Source organism: Olea europaea, chromosome 23, assembly GCF_002742605.1.
Source record: "Olea europaea var. sylvestris chromosome 23, O_europaea_v1, whole genome shotgun sequence".
NCBI classification, from domain to species: domain Eukaryota; kingdom Viridiplantae; phylum Streptophyta; class Magnoliopsida; order Lamiales; family Oleaceae; genus Olea; species Olea europaea.
The window spans coordinates 456378-465056 of record NC_036259.1 but is presented as its reverse complement, the minus strand read 5'-3'; positions in this window follow the sequence as shown (position 1 = coordinate 465056).

Below are 8679 nucleotides of genomic sequence, written 5' to 3'. Positions count from 1 at the left end.
GGCCTTAAGAAAAGTAATGTTTTTAAATATTTTTAAAGAACATGGAGGTGGCTCTGTGGCATCGGGTTCCTAAATCAGTCCTTATGTCTAGAGCTATGGACTTGGAACTTGGGTAATGACTGAACTTAAATTTGGACGCGAACTAAACATAAAAATAAAAATAAATAGTTACAAAAAGGATCTCGGCTATGGTTGGACCTTGCTGTAACCCCTTAATTCGTCCTTATTTTGATCCAGTTCTAGGTACACCAACCTTATAATAAACCAAATTGTCCTCATAGTGCTTTGTTTTCTTTCGCTTCTTTACAAAGACAGTGAGAAATAACTAAAGATTATGCTCTGGTCATTATAATTAATTAAAAAGTATCATATATATTCCTAAAACTTGTCTTGTTGTAATATAAAAAATTTTGTGATTGCTATGCTTCTTCGTATTCTTACCACTTTGTAATTTTATTTTATTTTAACTAACAATCACCTAAAAATTGAATAGGAGTTATCAGAGGGATTCCTACATAAACAAAACTCATTATGATCTTATGGTGGATCTTTTGATTCCAAGTAAATCGTACAACACATCTTAATTCTAATACATATTATTTCAAGTTTAAGTGGACAATTTGATTATTCTAGGAACACTAATCAACTTTTGTAAGCGATTGTAGGAATTAATATTAAATTTATTACTTCAACGAAAAATTGTAGACGCAGTACCAAACTTTTCACTTTTATGCAAATTTAACTCAATCCTTTAATTCGTAGTACCCAAAATACAAAATCTTTCAAAAACTCGCACTTGGAGTCCAAATGGATGGTTTTTGTTAATTTATTAGTTAGTTATCCATTAAAAAAAAAAAAAGAAAAGGTTTGACCATTTTCCAACCATCTCTTCTCCAAATCTCCAAAACTCTGAAGGCTAATTGATGAAAGGTAGGATTTTGTTGTGATGTTTGATAAACTATCTCTCTGTGTTTTGATATGTGGCTTAATCAAAAGAATAATGGATTATTGATTTGGATCTTAAAGAATGCGATCTCTAATGTATAATAACACAATTTGGGATATTCATGAGGCTGTTGTTTATCATGGAGATCTTTGGGATGAAAATGGAATAAAAAAATATTTTTCTACAGAAATAGTGAATTCTGAAAATTGAACCACCGCTCAAGCACTAACTAGGCACCAAACGAGTGGCTAGCCTACCGCTCGAGCACCAACAGGGAGTCAAGCGAATGCCGAGAGTCCATTTCCTGCTCTACTTCTTGAAGTTCGAATCTTAATCTTCTTGGATTTCTTTGACTTCTTTTCAAACTCTATCATCCCTAAACTATTTTTACTATAACTTGGACTTCATAAATCCTATTTTAATTAATTATGATTAAAGTTCAATAAACTCCTAATACAATTTGATTAAGACATGATTTTGATTAAGAAAATTGCACATTACGAAGTTGGAAGTTACTATTTATAATTTGGACCTAACAATATCCTCTTTTGATATTCCGTGACAAAATTATTTATTTCAAAGTCAAAATTAAAACGGCCTGACTACCCAAGACTCAATTTCCAAACTATAACTTGTCACCTATTTTGTAAAACACATAAAAACAATAACACTGCGTGAAAAGGAAAAGGAAATTGACAATTAAATAATATTAAAAGTAAGTTAGATATAACATATAAAAAATTAATATCAATATTGATAAAACACAAAACATAATGTCAATATTAGAATACCAATCAATTAAAAAATCTTGACAAAATCATTAATAACATGGAGAGGAATGAATTAAAAAATATCGACTTCTCCCCCTTAACTCATGCTCTTCCTAACTCTCCTGAAATAAAACTTCTTCCTCTAACTCGTATACTTCCCAACTCTCCTGAAATAAATACCCCCTCTCTCTCTCTTCCCCCCCCCCCCCCCCCAACCCCGGCATTTTGTCACGAATATCAAAGGAATATGAGTAATTTATTCATTAATAACATTGTAACATGGAGATGAAGAGTTAAAAAAAATATGCACATGCAAAAATATGCAAAATTTTACAAAACAAGTGATGGGAGAAAAAGTTTTCTTACTTTTGAGATAACTGTCTTTTATGGATTTTTAGATATAATATCAAGATCAGTTAATTTGCTTACTTATATGTATAATTCATAAAAAGTAAACAACTTTCCCACATAAAAACATTGAATCAGTGAGAAATGACATTGAAAAAAGTCACTGTTCTTCGAATTATGAAAGTCAAACCTAGTGCTACTAGGACCTCTTAAATCAATAAGCTCATAACTGACTTTTCATTTATAACTTTTTTACTCTCCATATTTGTAAGCATAAATAATTTTATTCTCTTATGTGCAGACTTATCTCCATTAAACAAACGTTATGACACGCATAATGAGCTTTACGCCGAAAATTTCAAAGTCAGATAACTATAGGGCATCAAGTTTTAAGATATCCTACAGGTTTAATTACTTAGTCAAAAAGGCTTCGAAGACAAGTATAAGATGTAGCTTACTTTTTTCATATGTTTCAAATATTTTTCTCTTGAAGTTGAAAAATAATTTTTCTTTTATGTAGACTATAGTAAAGTTAAGGTCAACTAGTTTAAAAGCCATTCCATATTCAAAGTCAATCCACTACAAAAGTGGCCTATATCCCGAATCTCAAGCATGCGGTCAAAATCTACTCATAAGAGCTTCATGTATACAGCGTAGATGATACAAGCATTAAACTATACCAAGAACATGTATATTTCATGAACAATGCAGATGAATGCACTTAAACACCTAATCAATGAGGTACACAAGTGCTCTTACCATGAAAAGCAACAGGTGCAATACGCAATTAACATCACTTTGACATGAGATTTTACTCTTTTTGATCCAATCATCTAAGTAAAAGATGCAATCTTAGTCAATTGAGTCACCAATTTAGTCAAGTTAATTACTTGATTAGTCAAAAATATAACATAAGTAATTAGATCTTGTTTGTTGTTCCTAATCAAGGGCGTAAGCATTTAGGTCTAGGGTGGCTCAAGAAATTTGGAAGCATTGGGCAAAGTTGTCAAAGGGGCCTTTACGATGCAATAATAGAAAAATTAATAGAAAAAATAATTGTTTATGAAAATTCCAATATTCACTGAAGATTTGGCGGTTGGTGACTCTAATTGAAATCCATACATATTCATAGATTCAGTGAGAGATAATGTTAGTTATCATCGACATACCTTTTGAGATTATCAAAAACAATATCATCATTGACATTTGTTGCGTAATTGCCTCAAAAGTCAAAAGTTGGAGGACTTCTATGGCAAATAATAAAAGGTAATGATTGTATGGAAGATTTCTAATTAAAGTTGGGAACAGAATCCTTGCAGTACTTGGTCTCCAATTTACAATCGGTTTTGGAGACTTGCACATGAAGGACTCCTTGTTTGAGTTGAAAGTAAACTCTTTTACTTGGTTATTAACTCAAACTAAACTCTTTTACTTGGTTATTATTCTATAATTAGTATATGTATTTCATTATTTTGAGTGTGGCTTAAGAGTTGATCTAAGATAAAAATATTGTGAGCCTAGCATCTAGAGACTTCTCGTACAAGGGGTAGAAAAGTAGATGTGGTAAAGTTCGAATTTATTTTTCTTTGTAATACTTGGGGAGTGGGTTGGTGAGCGAAATTCTATATGGTTGTAATAATTTGCATATAGTGAAAAGTTTTGACGGTCTGTTGTATTATATTTTTTATTTTTCCTGTTTGTTAATATTCTCTTGAACAACAAAATATTATGCAGGTAAATGGAAATAAAGGGAATTGATGTAAAATTTTCAACAAGTTGTATCAGAACGTCAAGTGGTTCAGAGTATTGGAGTAATAGAAAAATATGTTATTGTTGAAATATGACGTGGAAATTTTTTATGGGACAATCAATTTTAGCTTGTGGCAAGTACAAGTTAGGGACTTATTGATTCAAGTTGGACAGCACAAGGCTTTGAAAGAAAAACTAACCAAGAGTTCTGGTAATGAAGCTAAATCCAGTATGAGCGATGAGGATTGGGAATAATTAGATTTGAAGGCTGCAAGCACGATACATGTTTGTCTGTCTAAAAATGTTCTTGCAAATATTTATGGGATATCTACTGCAAAAAAAAAACTATGGGAGAAGGTAGAAGAACTATATCGAACGAAGAGCCTCTCAAATCAGTTATACTTAAAGGAAAATTTTCATCCATTGCGCATGGAAGTAGGTACAAAAATCTCAGACCATCTGGATGCTCTCAACGGAAATGTTTCAAAACTGGAGGATATTAGAATGAAGATAGATGATGAGGATAAGGCACTACGACTCATCTGGTCTCTTTCATCTATCTATGAACATATCAAGCCAATCTTGATGTATGAAAAGGAAACTGTGAGTTTTGTAGAAGTGACAAACAACTTGATCTCAGAAGAAGGAAGATTAGGGGGATAGAATATTCCATCAGGCAATGTGGTGCTTGTGACTGAAAGAGAAAAAAGGGAAACTCAATGAGGAAGAAAGCAACTTATTGGAGCTGCGGTCAGACCGGCCATGTGAAGATAAATTGTGTGGAGCAGGGTCAGCTAACTGCTTGGGGTCAAACAATGCATCTTTCCTGGTAGAGGAGGACGTGGGTGTGATACTGTAAAGTAAGATGAAAACAACCTCGTGGCATGTCGCTAATTGCCATGATAAAGGATGTGTTTTTACTGGTACATGGTACATAGCACTGATTGACATTTAATGCAAGATGTGTGGTGTTGTGATGTCGATGGCTGATGAGCTCTATGGGAAAGTCAGTTGGAGAGTTGCACCATAACTATCAGTAGGGTTATTTCAATATATAACCGATGAAATGCTCGAAGTTCGCAAATAATTTTGAGTGATTATACTCATATAGTAGAGTATGGGATCATTAAAGCGTGTCAAAGGCTTACTTGTTTTTCCAAGTATTGTGATTAAAAGTTGTCGAAGAGATGACGATATTTTGACTCGTTTTCAATAAGGTAGAGATCGTTGGTTAATTTCCTTAAAAGTCAAAATTTGGAGGACTTCTATTGCAAATAATGAAAGGTAATGATTTTATAGAAGATTTCTAATTAAAGTTGAGAACAAATTCCCAATACTTGGTCTCCAATTTTCCGCTGATTTTGGAGTCTTACACATGAATGAGTCATTGTTTGAGTTGAAAGGAGTCATTGTTTGAGTTGAAATTAAACTCTTCTACTTAGTTATTGATCTTATAAATTGTGGATGTATTTCATTATTTTGGATGTGGCCTAAGAATTAATCTAAGAGGAATATTATGAGCCTAACATTTTGAGACTTTTCGTACAAAGGGTAGAAAAGTAGATGTGGTAAAGCTCGAGTTTATTTTTCTTTGTAATACTTGGAGAATAGATTGATGAATAAAATTCTATATGATTGTAACAATTTTCATATAGTAAAAAGTTTTGACGATCTGTTTAATTTATACGTTATATTCTTTAGTTTTCATGTTTGCTAATATTCTTTTAAACAACAAAAGATTCTGCAGATATATAGAAATAAAGGGAATTGGCATAAAATTTCCAACAACATTGTCAGAAATCATCGATGAATTTCAATGGCAAATGAGAATTCATTTGTGGTTTGTTGACAATATGACTATTGATAGTTTAGGCGGAATTACCAATAACAATATCGTTGGTTATCAAGGATACAGCTTTGGCAATTATCAACATAATCGTCAGAAATCACTGATAATATTTCAATGATCACTGATTATATGATTGTTGGAAATTCTGATTGAAATCAATATATGTTGATACATTTAGAAGGTACGACCCAGAACAATACTGTTAGCGATCTTCGACCTTCCATTGTTAGAGATTACCAAGGGTAATTTCATATATAGACGAAGTCGCCAATGTGCTATAGTCACCAATGGAAAGCATCAGTGTCAATAAAAAAATTTTACTTTCTATGACATCTAAATTTAATAAGATTTTGGAAAGTAATTTAAAAATTAATTATATTCTTTTCTTATAATATTAACCAATTTACAAGATATTTTTTAACTTTTATTTTACTATTGACAAAATATTTGGTTAGCATGTTATTTTTATATCTATTGATTGATATTCAACGGTCCTGATCTAGTTGAGAATGACTCAGTCTTTACTTCCCTCAACCAAGAAGTAGAAAGTTGATAGGGAAAGAAGAGAAGTGTTGAAAAGCTCGATGTGATGTCTCATCTCATGAATGCTTGTGTTTTGATGCTAGTGAAGGTTTACAAGAAGTAGGAGTAATATCCTAGACTTACATGACAAGCTAGATAAGAGACATATCGAGCTCAAGGCTATCAAACATCTTATTGAGGCGAAAGATTTGAAAAAGATGCAAGAGGGTGAGGTTGGTGATTAACCATCGTTTAAACATTCTTCTTTGGACATGAAAATCGCAATCCTAGAGGGTGCGGGGGAGGTTTAACTAGAAGAGGTCAGGAAGCGAGTCGCTATTGAGATATTCTAAAAGTTTGAAAAATTTGAGAATGTCACATCATGAGGGAAGACTTTTACTATGGGGAGCTCGAGCTTTGATTGAAGTTATTGCTGCCCGAAAACCTTATTACGGCTTAAGCTTCCTTAATATGAACTTTGTTGTTTGTGATGTTGTGTGGAATGAGCAATGGTGTTTTAGTTATCAATGGAAATTGGTCGCTGATCATCAATGATAAGATTTTTGATGATTCTAATTGAAAGAAATTATCACTACTACGTCACTGGTGATCGCTGGTACTAGTGATCATGACGTTAATGTCTTGAGCAATATTGTCGAGAATCACCGACGCTACTTTATTCACCAATGGGAATTAGTCAATGTCACTCACAAAATTTTATTTTTCATGTTTTTTATATAAGATACTAACAAATAAGTTAAATATCTTTGTATTATTTTCTTATGTTAGAATTTTATTTTGTTCGTGACAGAATTATGGCCACCTCCCCTTCACGTAGGCATTGCCTGCAAGCTAGAACACACTGTTAGGAGGCAAAGGTCACTGTTTGAGAAAAATGTCCGACGATCGTTTGCATTACGATGGTGAAGTCAACGATTGAACGAGAAAGAATGAATGCAAGAAATGGGGGAAAGAGATTTGGCTTGGATTAGAATAACATTATCTTTTGCGTGAAACGGTGTAAAAAGAGAAAAATGGGTCGAGATGGACCGTTGAATGTTGCTTTATTTAATAGGTCCAATTCTATTGACATAGTCGATTGTCAAGTCGGCATATGTGAGACTTCCTCCATCATGCGCATACCACATAATTTATAAATGTAAAAATAACCAGTGATGGCTCAGTATAAAGTCACGCATTCCTGATGCATTAATGATCTCTCTCTTATTAATTATTTTTCATTTTATTTTATTATAATGTTAGTAGAACATTAATATAGCTATTTTTTATAAGATAATCATACAAATTTTAAAATACCCCAAAAGATTTGCTTAACCTAGCTGGTCATTGCGTAAGTTTACAAGACAACTAGATAAAATATCTTTTGATTATAATTGTTAAATTTTAATATGATACGATGTTGTCTTTGATTTCTAATTTACTACAATAATCATATACAAATAACGAATATTTCCTGTCGATATCTAACAAAACAAACCATCTTTAATTACCACGGAACCAACAAAAGTTTAGACATAATCAAACAAGCCATGAAAATGTAGATTCAGTATTATGTCATTTCTCATTGCCCAATTATCGGAATTGTTGTATTATGTCAAATCACTTTGTTTAAAATATAAAATTGATAGAAAAAAAATATTTACTTATTCATTTATATTTAATTCTTAACACATCGTGGAATAGTGAAACTTTAGCTCTTGATCTTTGCATGTTTTAATATTGACGAGAGATGTTCTTTTCCGAACATTTATATCAACCAAGACTCGATTAGGCTGAGAAAAGCGAGATTAGATACGAGGAGCCAACAAAATTTTAGACGAGGCTAAAGCAACCCCCAACATTTTCTTTCTGATTTCCATGCACCGACATTGATTATTAATGCATGTCACATCTCGAGTCCACTAAAATTACACGAGGTTAAGTCGTGCTCCGGTAGTAAGGCTCTACAATGATGAATTCCACTCAAAATTGCTTCTTGTATCACTTCTCATTTTGTTTTCACATTTGTTGTTAAAAAACAAATGCTTAACACATTTGCGTCTCACGGACCTAAGGTACTACCATAAGTAAATCCTTCAAGATTTCGATCACTAGTTGTATTTGGAGATCAGACATATGTCGCCCTCATAAAATTATATTTTATTTTGTTTTCAATATTAATAGAATAAATTATTGTGTACAGGAGAATTACATACCCCTCATATGGATTGACCCCAAGCACGGCCTGTGCAATAGAGAGAAAAAATAATAATAATAATAATAATAAATAATAATAAAAAATTCCGATCCTATCATGTGAGACTCCTATAAAGGGTCCATAAGAGCTGGCATGTGTGCCAGCTCGGTTGATATTAATAAAGCCCCAAACCCCCTACTCCACCCCCATTCCACCCAAACCCCAATAGAATATTGGAAATTCTTGCCGAACTATAAATATATCCTTATAGTCAATATCCTATTACCCTCCATGCTCA